Genomic DNA, 15,123 nt, shown 5'->3' with positions numbered 1-15,123 from the left:
ATGGCTTCGGGATGGGGGATACATAATTTAAAAGGGGATATAAAATATCTAAATCTTAATTAACGAGTACAAAATTAAAAGGGCATACAAAATAATAAAACCTAATTAAACTAAAAAGAAAGAAATAAAAAAAATTTAAGAATGAATTAAGAATATTTTTAGTCTATAATGATAGAAACTTTAAAAGAAAAGAGAAAAAAAATATAATTAGATTTTTATTATTCAAAAATAGGTCCTGGGGGCTTGAACCTAGGACCTCTACATTGCAATGAGGGGGGAGCTACCAACGAGCCATGTTGGTCCATTCGTTATTTATTCGCCTTCATTAAATTATATATTAATTTTACATGGATTTTTCCATTTTGACACAACACCACCATGCATGTTACAACTTTCTCTCTTACGGCAAGCTATTTTATTTTTTCTCATGCTGTTTCTTTCATGTGAATACAACAAACCTGTAACTTCATCTTATATCAAACCACACACATAAAATAAGATCATATGTAATCATCATGTAATAATAAAAATAGCCATGCACAAATCAAGAAGCTTATATTATTTTACTCATGTATTATTTCTCTTTACTGCAAGTGATAATTAATGATAAAACAAACCTTACACATACATGTTAAAGACAACCAAGGATTTATATTATCACCATTATATCATCATCATCATTATTATGTAATAACAGCATGTGAAACAAACATAATCATGCTAGAAACAACACTCATATAATAATAATTAAATGGCAGATATAATTCTTTAATCATGCAAACAGAATTTCTCCAACATGCTATGACATATCAAGAACAAATGCATACTTGAATAAAGCAATATCAACATCCACCAAACCATGAATACATCATCTCAATATATATATATATATATATATATATATATATATATATATATATATATATATATATATATATATATATATATATTAAACCAATATTATTCATGCATGAATTAAGGAGTATTGCAAGGTAATCATGCTGGATGCAAATTCCATAATGAACACTTACTAGGGATTTGATTCTTCTAGCTTGCTCATTGTATGTGTGTTGTTCTTATTCAGGCTATGAGTGCTTTATGGTTGCTTCTCCTTTCCCTGCCCGTGAATCTTTTTGCTTCTACCTTGCCTTGTGTATCTTCTTCTGCTGTATCTCTCCTCTTTTTCGTCTCCTCCCTCTCGCTGCAGCCATATGAAGTATTTATAATGGTGTGGATTAGGGTTTAACCTTGCTAAATATTTGGATCCCTTCCTATACTTTAGGGTTTAACCTTGCTAAATACTTGGATCCCTTCCTATACTTTAGGAGAGTTAGGGTTTAACCTTGCTAAATATTTATTAATTACAAATATTATTATAAATGATAAATAATTTAAATAAAAATTAATTTAAATTTTAGTTACATAATTGAATTAAAATTTAAACCTATTTCTATTTTTACTTTCATAAAAAAAATCAAAATTATTCTTACTTATATCAACCAAAATTATTTTATAATTTATGGGCTTTTAAAAAATGTTACTCTTATAAATAAATTTTATTAAGTAAAAACGTGAATTACTAAATAAATACTATTTATAAATAATGAATAAATGGAACATGAGTCACTAAATTATAAAAAATAGTTATTATAATTTGATGAGCTTTAACAAATAAAATTAATTTAAAATTTTAATTATACAATTAAAATTCAAATCTATTTTTATTTATCATTAAATTAAAACTATTTTATTTATATATATAAAATTTATTTATATCATACAGATAACCAAAATTATTATTATTTTTTATATTTGTATCACATAATAAATAAATTAAAATTTATAATTTATATGAGAATGTATGCTAATGAATGAATGCAAATGTGAAATGAATGCCATGCATGAATCAATTTATCATAAAAATTAATAGGCAAATTTTGGGGTATGACAATAGCACAAAGATCTTTGATGGCGTATGGAGCAACTGCTCCACAACATTGAATTCACTTTTTTTTATTAATCTTAACACCTCATCATCATTGTTAGTCATCAACTTGTTGGACTCACCAGACTGACACATTGGAGCACTAACTGGATTCGCTACAGGAATCTCTGCTTTCTTACTCACAGAAACATCTTCTACCGCCTTAGGGAAAACTGGACTGAACACACGACCACTACGGGTCACCTTTGCTATATCTGTGATATTCACCACTGAATCTGCGACTGGTAGAGGAACCTCTTGACCAATTTCAATCATAGTGGCATTGTATTGATATGGCACGGCTTTATCGGATGCATAAGGGACAGATCCCGCTAACCGTATAACCAACATCGATACCGATCTATTGATATTGTTGTTGCTTCTACTATCAAACTGAATGACTACCCGCTCAGGGGTCTTAAACACTGGTACAATAACATTCACATCATCTCCCATATCCCTTGACTGTTGAATCTGGATTACATTCTCATCCATCAACTTCTGGATATCTCTCTTGACAATCATACACCCACGAGGATTCGTGCTACAAATGACACAACCGTCATGGTCATGTTCACATACACTAATGGAACACAAAGTCCTATGCATCTCCACCAGAGATCTTTGGATACTTCTCACATCAAAAACTCGTAAATTCCCTGGACAACCATCCACCATGTTGACAGAAGCGTTACCATGAGCGGGCAACAAATTGGCTTTCACATTTGGCGCTATGTCCTCAAAGGACACCATACTACTCTTTACAAGCTTTTGAACTTCATATTTCAATGGATAGCAGTTCCCTATATTATGACCAGGGGCTCCCTGGTGAAAAGCATAATGCAGATCGGGCTTGAACCACCATGGTAGTGGCTCAGGGATTTATGGAGGATTTCTTGGCTATATTAGATTCTTGAGGACCAATGACGGGTATAGTTCTGCATAATTTATAGAAATAGGGTCAAAAGATACCTTCTTCCTCTCAAAATTTTGTTGGTGATGATTGTTGTTGTTGTTGTTGGTTCTTTGTTGCGGTTGTTGTTGATGTTATTGATGAATTGGAACTGATTGATTATTGGAATTATTGGAAAAAACCGGAATTACTGAAGAAACTTGGTGTTGATGTTGATGGGGTTGAGAACTTTTTCTGACATGAGGCCTCTTATGCCTCCCTACTGATACGGAATTAGCTTCTCCCTCCTTTCTCTTAGAGAAACTCCCACCATACTTCTTGCTAGTTAACGCCTCCTCTTTAGACAAACGTCCTTCACAGACTCCTTATTCTAGCCTCATCCCCATGTTTACCATTTCGGTAAAATCATTGGGGGCACTTGCAATCATAGGTTCGTAATAAAACGAACTCAGCGTCTTTAAGAAGATTTTCGTCATTTCCTTCTCTTCAAGAGGTGGACTTATCTGGACAGCCAATTCTCTCCATCTCTGGGTATATTATTTGAGTTTCTTTTTCTCCTTCTGAGACATAGACCTTAATTTATCTCTATCAGACGCCATATCCATGTTGTACTTATATTGCTTGACAAAGGCTTCACCCAAGTCATTGAAAGTATGGATGTTTGTACTGTCCAAACCCATGTACCACCTCCAGTTAAGCTGTCTTGGAAATAGTGAATCAACAATTGATCGTTATCAGTTTGAGTAGACATTTTCCTAGCATACATCACAAGATGGCTTAGCGGGCAAGTATTCCCTTTGTACTTTTCAAAGTCTGGGACCTTGAATTTCACTGGGATCTTAACATTGGGGACCAAGCAGAGTTCAACATCACTCTTCCCAAATAATTCTTACCCTCTCAGAGTCTTCAACTCTTTGCGCAACTCAAGGAATTGATATTTCATCTCATCCATATTTTCATAGACATCTGGACCTTCAGATGACTCAGAGTAGTAGATAGTGTCCTGAACACGAGGAAGAGTGTGAACAACCAGAGGAGGCACTGACATGACCGGGCTAGATGCCGACAGAGAAACAAACGTGGGTGCATACCCTTCTGGCATAAAATTTGGTGGCATTCCCCAAGGGAATCCAACAGGCATAGCATGAATGGGTTGACTGGCAGCAGTAACAGGAACAATTGCAGAAGCAATCTCAGAAATAATGGTCCTCTGAGGAGGAGGAGTTGCAGGAGACTGTGATGACTGATTCTGGGCAGCGATGACATACTCCATTAGAACCGTAAGCCTGGCGATCTTGTCCTTCAGCTCTCGGTTCTCTTGCTCTAGATGCTTCATTCTCTTCTGTTGATTAGTGCGGGTGTTATAGCGGTGAGTCAGCTTGGCTGAATGCACAGAAGAAGAATTGATAAGACATCTGGCGAAAGAAACCTGTTATGCAAATGATGCATGAAATGCAATGTTTTTTATTGTTTTTAATTTCAAGGAACATATGAAGTCCTATTTGCAAATATACACAGATAATAATAATAATAATTTGATTGACCATAAAATCTCTTTTTATTCATAAAATTTGGAAGGATTACACTGAGTACAATTTCAGAAACCAAAGTACAAATGCAAGAGAAAAGGAAAATGTCATCCTAAGGATCCCTAGCAACTGCATCAGATGATCTGGCTATGGGTGCATACTTCCTTCAGATGCGTCGAATCTCAGACTCAAAGGATGTCTTCATCTGAGCCTTCTCGAGGACTAGTTGATCAATAATCTTCTTCCAAGCACCGGAAGGCTAAGGCATACTAGAGAAAGATAGACCATCTGGCTCTCTCTGTCTCTTCACTGCTAGGTCTTTAAGAAACTCGATAAGCGCATCCTTGTCTTTCGACTCAAACTGTAACTCTTCATGCTTTCGGCTCAAAGGATGGAACCGCTCTTCCCAAATATCTCTTTCTTGCTTCATCTTGGCAAGTGCGTCTTCCAACTCCTCTACATCTTGGTTAGGGAGAGTTGATGGCTCGGCCATAACCACATACATAGGTCTTTCACAAGCGTACGACATCTTGAGCTTCAAGGCTTCACAGTTACATGGACCAAGCTCGGATCTTTCTCTCTTATGCACATTATGCCAAGCATGTATCATCCTTTTCTTCAAGTGTTGGAGATCTTTACCCTCTTGATAAAATAGACCTTCTAATTAAGTGTTATTAGGTTTATCTCTCAAGGGGGACCCAAGTTGACGATGGGCCAGAGCAGGGTTGTAGTTTATTCCTCCTTGTGTACCAATGAGAGGTACATTATAGAACTCACCACAACTATCAATAATATCCAAGCTACCCAATGCAGAATCATACCAAACAATATCATCATTAGTGAGAGACCTGAGTCTCTGGGACCACCGTAGACATTTTCGGTTCTCCAAGAAAGCATGTGTCTGAGGCAAGTGTGAAATAAACCACTTGTACATAAGAGGAACACGACACACAATAGTCCCACCACCTTTAGAATTCCTCAAATGAAAAGAGAAATACATGTCACCCAACAAAGTAGGAACATGATTCCCAATCAAGAAGATTCTAATGACGTTAACATCAACGGAATTGTCAATGTTAGGGAACAAGGCGAAACCATAGATGAGCAATACAAAGATGGCTTCAAAAGCATCCATGCTACCGGCTTGAGCAAAAATAGTAGCCCTACCAATGAGAAACTCAAAAGTCAGACCAAGAATTCCTCCTTTCTTTACCAAATGAGCATCAATCTCAGATTTCTTCAAATTGAGAGCTTCAACTATGATAAGAGATCTGGGAATCTCCTCTAATCCATTAAAAGGTACATTGTCAGATACGGGTATACCCAAGTGATGAGCATACTCCTCCAACATAGGCACAAGCTGGTAATCTGGAAAAGTGAAGCACCGATAAAGAGGGTCATAGAATTGAACCAAAACACTCAGAAGTCCTTCAACCACATCAGCAGATAATACAGACAAGATCTTCCCATGACTTTGCTTAAAGTCCAAGGGATCTAATATAAAGGATGAAAACTTCCTTAGCTCTTTCAAATCAGGGCATCTGAAACTGTACTTCTTAGTGTTCCTTCGTCCATAATCCATGGTCTGAAAACATTTGCAAATGAGACCTTAGTTTCCTTGAAATTTATTTTCTATGATGGATGTCATGATGTACATGTATGCATGAATGCAACAATCACACACAAGGGATCACACACAAGGAAAACACAAACAAAGGTTAAGGGATGGATCAAATTATCATCAAGATTAATCATCCAATTTGATGGATTACGGTTTTCACCTTATCAACACCTGATAACACTGAAATTTACCGTATTTCCGACTCCGATTTCACATGCATTCCAGTTGTTTTATTGTTACTTTGTTGTGTTATTACTATGCTTTTCTTTGTTTTCAGGTTTTTACTTTAATCGGAGCCCCGATCGAGAAAAGGAGAGAAAAAGAGCTAAAAACCCTAAAATTCAGCATTTTGTACTTGTGGCTTCCCCCATGGTTAGCGCCATAGACCCTACCATGACGTGTCCTAGCTCAACTTCCCTCAACTGCCACGTTCCCCACTACTTCCACTAAGGCGCCTCAGATTGGCCTTGTGGCGGGCGCCATGGCCTTGTGGCGGGCGCCGCAAGAGGAAAAGTTTTCCCTCCCATTTTCAAGTTGAAGGACATCCTTGTCATTTCCATCTTTTTTCTTGCTTATAAATAGAAACTCGAAATCACTTTTTCAATCATCCAAACTTAGAGCAGAGGCAAACTCAGAGCAACTTTCTTTCACTTAGGCATATATTCAGTATTTAAAGTGGTAATCGCTTCGCATTGGAGTGTTACCACAATTGTGTAATCAAGTCTGTGATCGAGTCTGTAATCGAGTTTGGAGCACTTTGGAAGGAAGTTAATCCTGCCGCCATTTTCATTTCCGCTTTGCAATTTAGTCAACCCTCCGATTGAAGCAGGTTTTTATTACTTGTCTTTATCTTATTTATTTTCCCGCACTCGCTTTAAATTATTTATTTCCCGCACTCGCTTTAAATTATTTATTTCCTCGCACACGCTTTAAATTATTTATTTCCCGCACTCGCTTTAAATTATTTATTTCCTCGCACTCGCTTTATTTTATTTATTTCCCCGCACTCGCTTTACTTTATTTATTTCTCGCACTCGCACTACTTTTATTTAAATTCCGCACTCGCACTACTTTTATTTAAATTAATGCACTTTTACTTTACCATGTCTAACTAAATTTATAAGGTTAGAATGTAAGGATCGTAATTGAACCAATAATCCGTACAATTGTTCATAGAAGCACTTAAGGGCTATTTTAACTTTCAACTTAAGTTTTCCCGCACTTCAATTCCGTTGGGTAAGATCGAAAGCCGTCCAACGTCTATCTAAACTTAATTGTTTTTAACTATTTCAAAAACAGCAAAAGCACTTTGTTTAGTTCATTAGGAGTTTTTAATTTAAGAAGAAAAGAGATTTTAAAACTATTTTCGGACGCGTTTATAAGTTTAGAGTCTGGTTCGTAAGAACCTCTTTTGGTTAAGAAATCCAGGTTATAATACTTTTCAACTTAGTCAAGGTACTATATTTCTTAAAAATAGGTTTACTACTCTAACGCAATGCGCGCCTTTTTATAAGTGACAATAAGAGGGTTTGATTAGGGAGTACAACTCGGTTCTGAATACGCGAAAGTGACAGTTCCCGTTAAATTAGTTCTTTTCAAAGTAGGAAACATTGCCCATAAGTAGTTCTATCAGCAAGTACTTGGATTATCAATTGATTATGTGAATTACATTCGACCCTGTCTTTATTAATTAAACTTTATTCAATACTTTACTTTTCATTGCACACTCTAAAAACACCTATTTTGATTGCCTTTGATAAACACCATAACAATAGATAAAATTAGATTGACACTTGGTCTCTGTGGATACGACAATCTTTTATATTACTCTGACGCGTTCGTATACTTGCGAAAAGCACGCATCAAGTTTTTGGCGCCGTTGCCGGGGACCAATTTCGTCAAATTTCATTTTCCTGTTGTTATATCGTTTAGACTTAGGCTATTTCCCGCCGGTCAATGCGAAGAACTCGCAGCACCGGAAGTTTAAGCTTAGTATATCCTCTGGCGGAACCTGACCGTTACGCTCGCGCACGTTTATTCTTTCATAGAATTAAGAGAGCTATGGCCGAAGATCAAAACCAAAGACCTCTTAAATATTTCGCTCAACCATCAAATGAAGAACCTAGTTCTAGTATAGTAAACCCAACCATCCCAACTAATAATTTCGAACTTAAACCATCCCTGTTGCAACTAGTGCAACAAAGACAATTCGCAGGTCTCACCACTGAGAACCCAAACCAACATTTAAAAATATTTCTTCAATTAGCAGACACTTTTAAAACCAATGGAGCTTCTCCTGAGGCAATACGGTTAAGATTATTCCCTTTTTCCCTCAGAGATAAAGCCCTATCATGGTTAGATTCCCTTCCACCCAATTCCATTACGACTTGGGATAACCTTAGAAGAGTTTTTCTTGCTAGATACTTTCCCCCGAGTAAGACCGCCGTTCTTCGAAACCATATAACTAGATTTACCCAAAACCAAGGAGAATCGTTGTTCGAAGCTTGCGAGAGATATAAAGAGTTGTTACGAGCATGCCCACATCATGGTTTAGAAAATTGGTTAATCATTCAAACCTTCTATAATGGACTTCACTATAACACGAAGATGACCATCGACGCTGCCGCAAGCGGTGCTCTGATGAACAAACCTTATCCTGAAGCTAGTGCCCTCATCGAAGATATGGCTCAAAACCATCAATCATGGGGAGTCGAACGAGCGACAGTAGAGAAGAAGGAAGCCCAAGGAGGAGTGCATGAACTAAGCTCTATAGACATGATGCAAGCTAAAATGGACGCATTCGCCCTTAAGGTCGAGCATATGTTCATAAACCCGAATACTGTAGCCGCAGTTTCGTCGGATTGTGAGATATGTGGAAGCAAAGGACACCAATCTGCAGAATGCAGTCTATTAAACGAAACCCACTCTGAGCAAGTGAACTACACCCAAGGGATCCCATACTCGAATACCTATAACCCTGGATGGAGGAATCACCCGAACTTCTCCTATAAAAACAATAACCCTATCCAAAATAATGCACCTCCGAGACCTAGTTATCAAGCCCCAAGATCAAATCAACCTATGCAACCTGTACCACCAAAGCCGAGCCTTGAGAAAATTATGGAAAATTTTATCACCGCTCAAACCCAACAAAACAAGGAGTTCATGAACCAGAACATTCATGTTAACGAATTGATTACTCAGTTAGGAACCAAGGTTGACCAAATAGTTACTCATAGTAAGATGCTTGAAACCAAGATCTCTCAGGTAGCTTTAAACCAAGCCCCTCAAACTACACCTGGAGGACAGTTCCCTGGACAACCTCAACAGAATCCGAGAGGACAAGCCAATGACATTACCCTACGAAGTGGGAACGCTTATGATGAGCCACCAAACCCTAGATTGAGTGAACCCGAAACTTCTAAGGAATGTACCGAACCCACGGACGAAGTAAAGGAACCTGAGGAACCTGAAAACCAGGAAGGTCGAGAAAAAGGAGAAGAACCTAAAGATAAAACTTACGTACCACCCCCACCATATAAACCACCTATACCATATCCGCAAAGACTCAAACAAACCCAGATCAATAAACAATATCAAAAATTTATTAAAGTTATAGAAAAACTTCATGTAGAAATCCCTTTCACAAAAGCCATCACCCAAATACCTTCCTATGCAAAGTTTCTCAAAGACATCCTTACCAACAAACGTAGACTTGACGATCCGAAGCCTTTGGAATGTAATGCTATTTCCGAGGACAAATTAGCAAACAAAGATAAAGATCCTGGAAATTTCTCCATTCCTTGCCTTTTGGGTAATCATGTCATCGAAAAAGCTTTTCTAGACCTAGGAGCTAGTGTGAGCTTAATGCCTTTAATAGTTTGTAAGAGGTTAAACTTAGGAGAATTACAACCCACTAAGATGTCACTTCAGTTAGCCGATAGATCTGTTAAGTATCCGATAGGCATCTTAGAAGATGTTCCTGTTAGGATAGGTCAGTTATTTATCCCTACTGATTTTGTTGTCATGGACATCAAAGAGGACAATGATATAGCAATCCTTCTAGGTAGACCATTCTTATCGACTGTAGGAGCCATAATAGATGTCAAGAAAGGAAAGTTGACATTTGAGGTAGGTGACGAGAAAATAGAATTTATAATTTCGAAATTTCTTATGGCACCTGTGATGGGAGACGCGTGTTATGCCTTAGATATCATTGATGAATGTGTTATAAAATTAGAACAAGAAGAAATTATCAAAACAATTAAGTTACCATCAACCCCCATAATGGAAGATGATGACTTTAAGAAACCTTACATCGATGATAACATTTACGAATGTTTATCCCTTACCCCAGATCCTATGCCATGCCCTAAGAAACCAACCTTAGAACTTAAGGAACTTCCTAAGAACCTGAGATATGAGTTCCTCGATGAAAAGATGAACCGTCCAGTCATAGTCAGTGCTACCTTGAGCCAAGAGCAAACGAACCAACTTTTAGACGTTTTACGAAGATATCCCTCAGCCTTAGGATATAATATCTCTGACCTGAAAGGTATAAGCCCATCCGTATGCATGCATCGGATTTCGCTCGAAGAAGATTCAAAACCCTCCAGGGAACATCAGAGAAGAATAAACCCTATAATGAGTGATGTTATTAAAAAGGAAGTTCTTAAGTTACTTGAGGCAGGTATAATCTATCAGATCTCAGATAGTAAGTGGGTAAGCCTTGTGCATGTAGTACCTAAAAAGGGAGGCATTACAGTCGTGCAAAACGATAAAGGCGAACATGTAGCAAAACGTTTAGAAGGAGAATGGCGGATGTGTATAGATTATATAAAATTAAATAAAGCAACCAGGAAGGATCATTTCCCTTTACCATTTATAGACCAAATGTTGGAGCGTCTAGCCAGACACTCTTACTTCTGCTATCTAGATGGATACTCTGGATTCTTCCAAATACCTATCCACCCCAAAGATCAAGAAAAAACTACCTTTACATGCCCTTATGGAACTTTTGCCTACAGGCGAATGCCATTCGGCCTCTATAATGCCCCATCTACTTTCCAACGCTGCATGATGTCAATCTTTGCAAATTACCTAGATGGTATCATGGAAGTGTTTTTGGATGATTTCTCGGTTTGCGGATTTGATTTCCACAATTGCCTTGCTAACCTTGAGAAAATCCTGGAGAGATGCGTGGAGGTGAACCTCGTGCTAAACTGGGAAAGTGTCATTTCATGGTGACCGAAGGAATAGTTTTAGGACATATAGTTTCCGAAAAAGGTATAGAGGTAGATAGAGCTAAAATAGAAGTTATAGAAAACCTAAAACCCTCTAAAACTATCAGAGAAGTCCGAAGCTTTCTTGGACACGTTGGATTCTACCGGCGTTTCATTAAGGACTTCTCCAAAATAACCAAACCTTTAACTGGACTTTTAATGAAAGATGCTGAATTCATTTTTGATGAAAAATGTAATGACGCATTTAATCTTTTAAAGCAAGCATTAATCTCTGCACCTATTACGAAACCGCCTGATTGGTCGGAACCTTTTGAGATAATGTGCGATGCTAGTGATTACGCAGTTGGAGCCGTTCTAGGACAAAGGAAAGATAAAAAATTACATGCCATTTATTATGCCAGTAGAACCCTAGATGTTGCCCAACTTAACTATGCAACAACTGAAAAAGAATTACTCGCTGTAGTTTTCGCTATAGACAAATTTAAATCTTATCTAGTAGGAGCAAAAATTATAGTTTACACCGATCATGCTGCCATTCGTTACCTATTAAGTAAAAAAGATGCCAAGCCCAGGTTACTCCGATGGATTCTATTACTACAAGAGTTTGATTTAGACATAAGAGATAAAAAAAGGCACTAAAAATGTAGTAGCCGATCACCTTTCTAGGCTAGAACATCTAAAACCTAAACTAGTACCCATAAATGATGATTTCGCCTATGATAGACTGATAGCTAGAGTAGAAACCATTGAAGATGATAACCTAAGCCCTTATGAGCGTCCCCAAAATTCCTTAGTAATAAGTAACGTACCCTGGTATGCAGACTTCGTTAATTACCTAGCTGCTGATATAGTACCCCCTGATCTTGACTACCACCGCAAGAAGAAATTCTTCCACGATGTGAGAAACTTCTATTGGGATGAACCGCTCCTTTTCAAAAGGGGTAAAGATGGCATTTTTCGCCGTTGCGTTTCGGAAGAAGAGGTAAATAGTATTATCAAGCATTGTCATTCTACACCTTATGGTGGACATGCGAGCACCTCTAAGACATACGCCAAAATTCTTCAAGCTGGCCTATTCTGGCCTACCATGTGGCGTGATGTCTATGCTTGCATTGTCAAATGTGATAGATGCCAACGCACTGGAAACATTTCAAGGCGTGACGAAATGCCTCTAAGAAACATTCAGGAAGTAGAACTCTTCGACGTATGGGGTATAGATTTCATGGGACCTTTCCCACCATCCTTAGGAAATAGGTACATCTTAGTAGTTGTAGACTATGTGTCTAAGTGGATTGAAGTTATAGCTGCACCCACAAACGACACTAGGGTAGTAATCAAACTATTTAAAAACTATATATTCCCTAGATTTGGAACACCACGTTTAGTCATAAGCGATGGAGGATCACACTTTATATCGAGAATATTTGACAAACTTTTAAGAAAATATGGAGTTAGGCATAAAGTAGCAACACCATACCATCCACAAACTAATGGCCAAGTAGAAGTATCTAATAGGGAGATAAAACAAATCCTAGAGAAAACTGTTTCTATTTCTAGGAGAGACTGGTCTCAGAAGCTTCAAGAAGCATTATGGGCCTATAGAACTGCTTTCAAAACCCCTATAGGAACTACTCCTTACCAACTAGTCTATGGAAAATCCTATCACTTACCGTTCGAATTAGAGCATAAGGCCTATTGGGCCATTAAAACTTTGAATTTAGACTACCTAGCCGCTGGAGAAAAGCGTACCCTAGACATTCATAAACTAGAAGAACTTAGGCAGTCGGCCTACGAGAATGCAAAAGTATATAAAGAGAGGACGAAATCCTATCACGATAAAAGAATAGTAAAGAAAAACTTCAAAGTAGGCGATCCTGTTCTCCTTTTCAACTCTAGGTTACGACTCTTCCCGGGAAAGCTACGTTCAAGATGGACTGGTCCTTTCGAAGTATCCAAGATTCTGAGATCCGGAGCCGTAGAAATCAAGAAAGAAACCTGTATTCCATTCATTGTAAATGGACAAAGACTGAAGCTCTACGAAGGAGGAGACATTCCAGCATACTACTCAAGCCACACCCTGATTGATCCACCAATCCCTACTACTACAGGTGTATAAATTCTAATCGTCAAGCTAATGACGTTAAACAAGCGCTGCGTGGGAGGCAACCCATGGTTTTTCTTTCATGTTAATTTTTTGCATTTATTTAATTTTATTTTTATTTTATTTTATCATATTTTGCATCGAGACTAAAAATTTGAATGGTTTGCATTTTCAGGATCACTTTCTTAACTTTTACAGGATGCAGGATTTCGATGATATACACATGGCCTATATAGATAATGCTCAGAGAGAGCGCTACATCGCTATGTATCAGCACCCTATGGCACTCACACGTTATCCTGATCAGCATTGTATGGAGGCACTAGGTATCGAGCCGAGTATCCGATTCCTTAGCCACCAGCTTCACTGGGATGAGTTTGCCGACGACTTGAGTAACACCTACAGGAACCTGACATTGGAGTTCCTGAGTTCATTCGACTATGACTCATACTCTGGACCAGATGGGTATGCTGCTTTCAGGCTCTTTGGAGTTGAGTACTCTTTCAGCCAGAAAGAGTTCGGCGACCTATTGGGCTTCCAGACCACTCCTAATGCTATCCCGGAGACACCTATGGAATATTTTCTGGGTAAGGAGGTGGAGAAGTTTTGGAGTGATATATCGGGTGGCGGAAGCCAGGATCCATCTACGCAGCTGTCTCATGTTATACATAACCCTGCCTTTAGATACTTTCAGATGATATTGGCACATTCCTTCCTAGGGAGACCGGATGCAAAGACATTACTGAGTGAAGAGGAGATCTTCCTACTATTTTGTGCATCCCAGTCTCGCCCAGTAGCATGTGGGAACTTTTTGTTATGTGGTCTCAGCGGTGTCTCCAGATCTACCGAAGGAGTCATCCATGTGGGTGGGATCATCATGCAGATTGTTGTCGCTTTAGGTCTGTCTCGCAAGCTGTTACATCTCCGGACCTACTGTGGGTACACTACCATGGACATCGACTTCTATTTGACCAGAGGGTTGATGAGGAGAGCCTTTTTCCACCCATGTCAGTTCCGATTGCTGGTCGATAGCGAGGCTATCCATTATTTCACACTGCCAGATCCTATGATGACCAGTGTGCATGATCCAGCGAATTGGAGTTATGCTCTAGAGGGCCAGGGAGAGACCGTCGAGGAGCCGAAATCACCACCCATTGCTGAGTACACGCCTACACTACCTTCTCCCAGGATCATTGTTCTCTCTAATAATCTTTCATTGCAGACCCCCGACATCCGCACCCAGATTGCTGAGTGTCGTAGAGAGATCGCAGAGCTTAGACTGGAGGTGGCTGACCTCACTTTACAGATGGGAGTGTCTGATCTCACCCATGCTACCGAAGCCGACTGTTTATATCAGGAGATCGCAGAGCTCAGGCAGGAGGTAGCCATGCTCCGTGGATCCACGCAGGAAGACGACATCCCTACTATATGATCTCACCATTTCATCTTATTTTATCTCTTTTTTATATTTCTCGTATTTACATAACTCATTTTATATTATCGCATTTGGAATATTATATACACTATGTCTATACATTGATATCTCTACTTTTATCTATATATGTCTTATGTTTGTTTTATTTGCAATTTTTTATTTTAGTTGTTTATTTATTTATTAGTCTAATATTTAAATTATGTTTTATTTTTATTTTAACTTCTATAAAAATTATGCAAGTCAATGATACTAGGAAAATCACAAGACAAATGCTATCCGGACCCCTCAAAGCCAAAA

At 38.3% G+C, this 15,123-nt stretch overlaps 1 non-coding gene across 1 annotated transcript; it reads right to left on the bottom strand.

The window, feature by feature from the left end:
• Positions 1 to 8,492: 8,492 nt before the first annotated feature.
• LOC127133634 (small nucleolar RNA R71) lies at positions 8,493 to 8,599 on the bottom strand. Its single transcript, XR_007807587.1, has one exon. It is a non-coding gene; the product is annotated as a small nucleolar RNA R71 (small nucleolar RNA).
• Between the last annotated feature and the right edge of the window lie 6,524 nt (positions 8,600 to 15,123).

This window comes from Lathyrus oleraceus, chromosome 3 (genome assembly GCF_024323335.1).
Source record: "Lathyrus oleraceus cultivar Zhongwan6 chromosome 3, CAAS_Psat_ZW6_1.0, whole genome shotgun sequence".
In the NCBI taxonomy this organism is placed as follows: Eukaryota; Viridiplantae; Streptophyta; class Magnoliopsida; order Fabales; family Fabaceae; genus Lathyrus; species Lathyrus oleraceus.
This window is presented reverse-complemented; position numbering and strand designations above follow the sequence as displayed.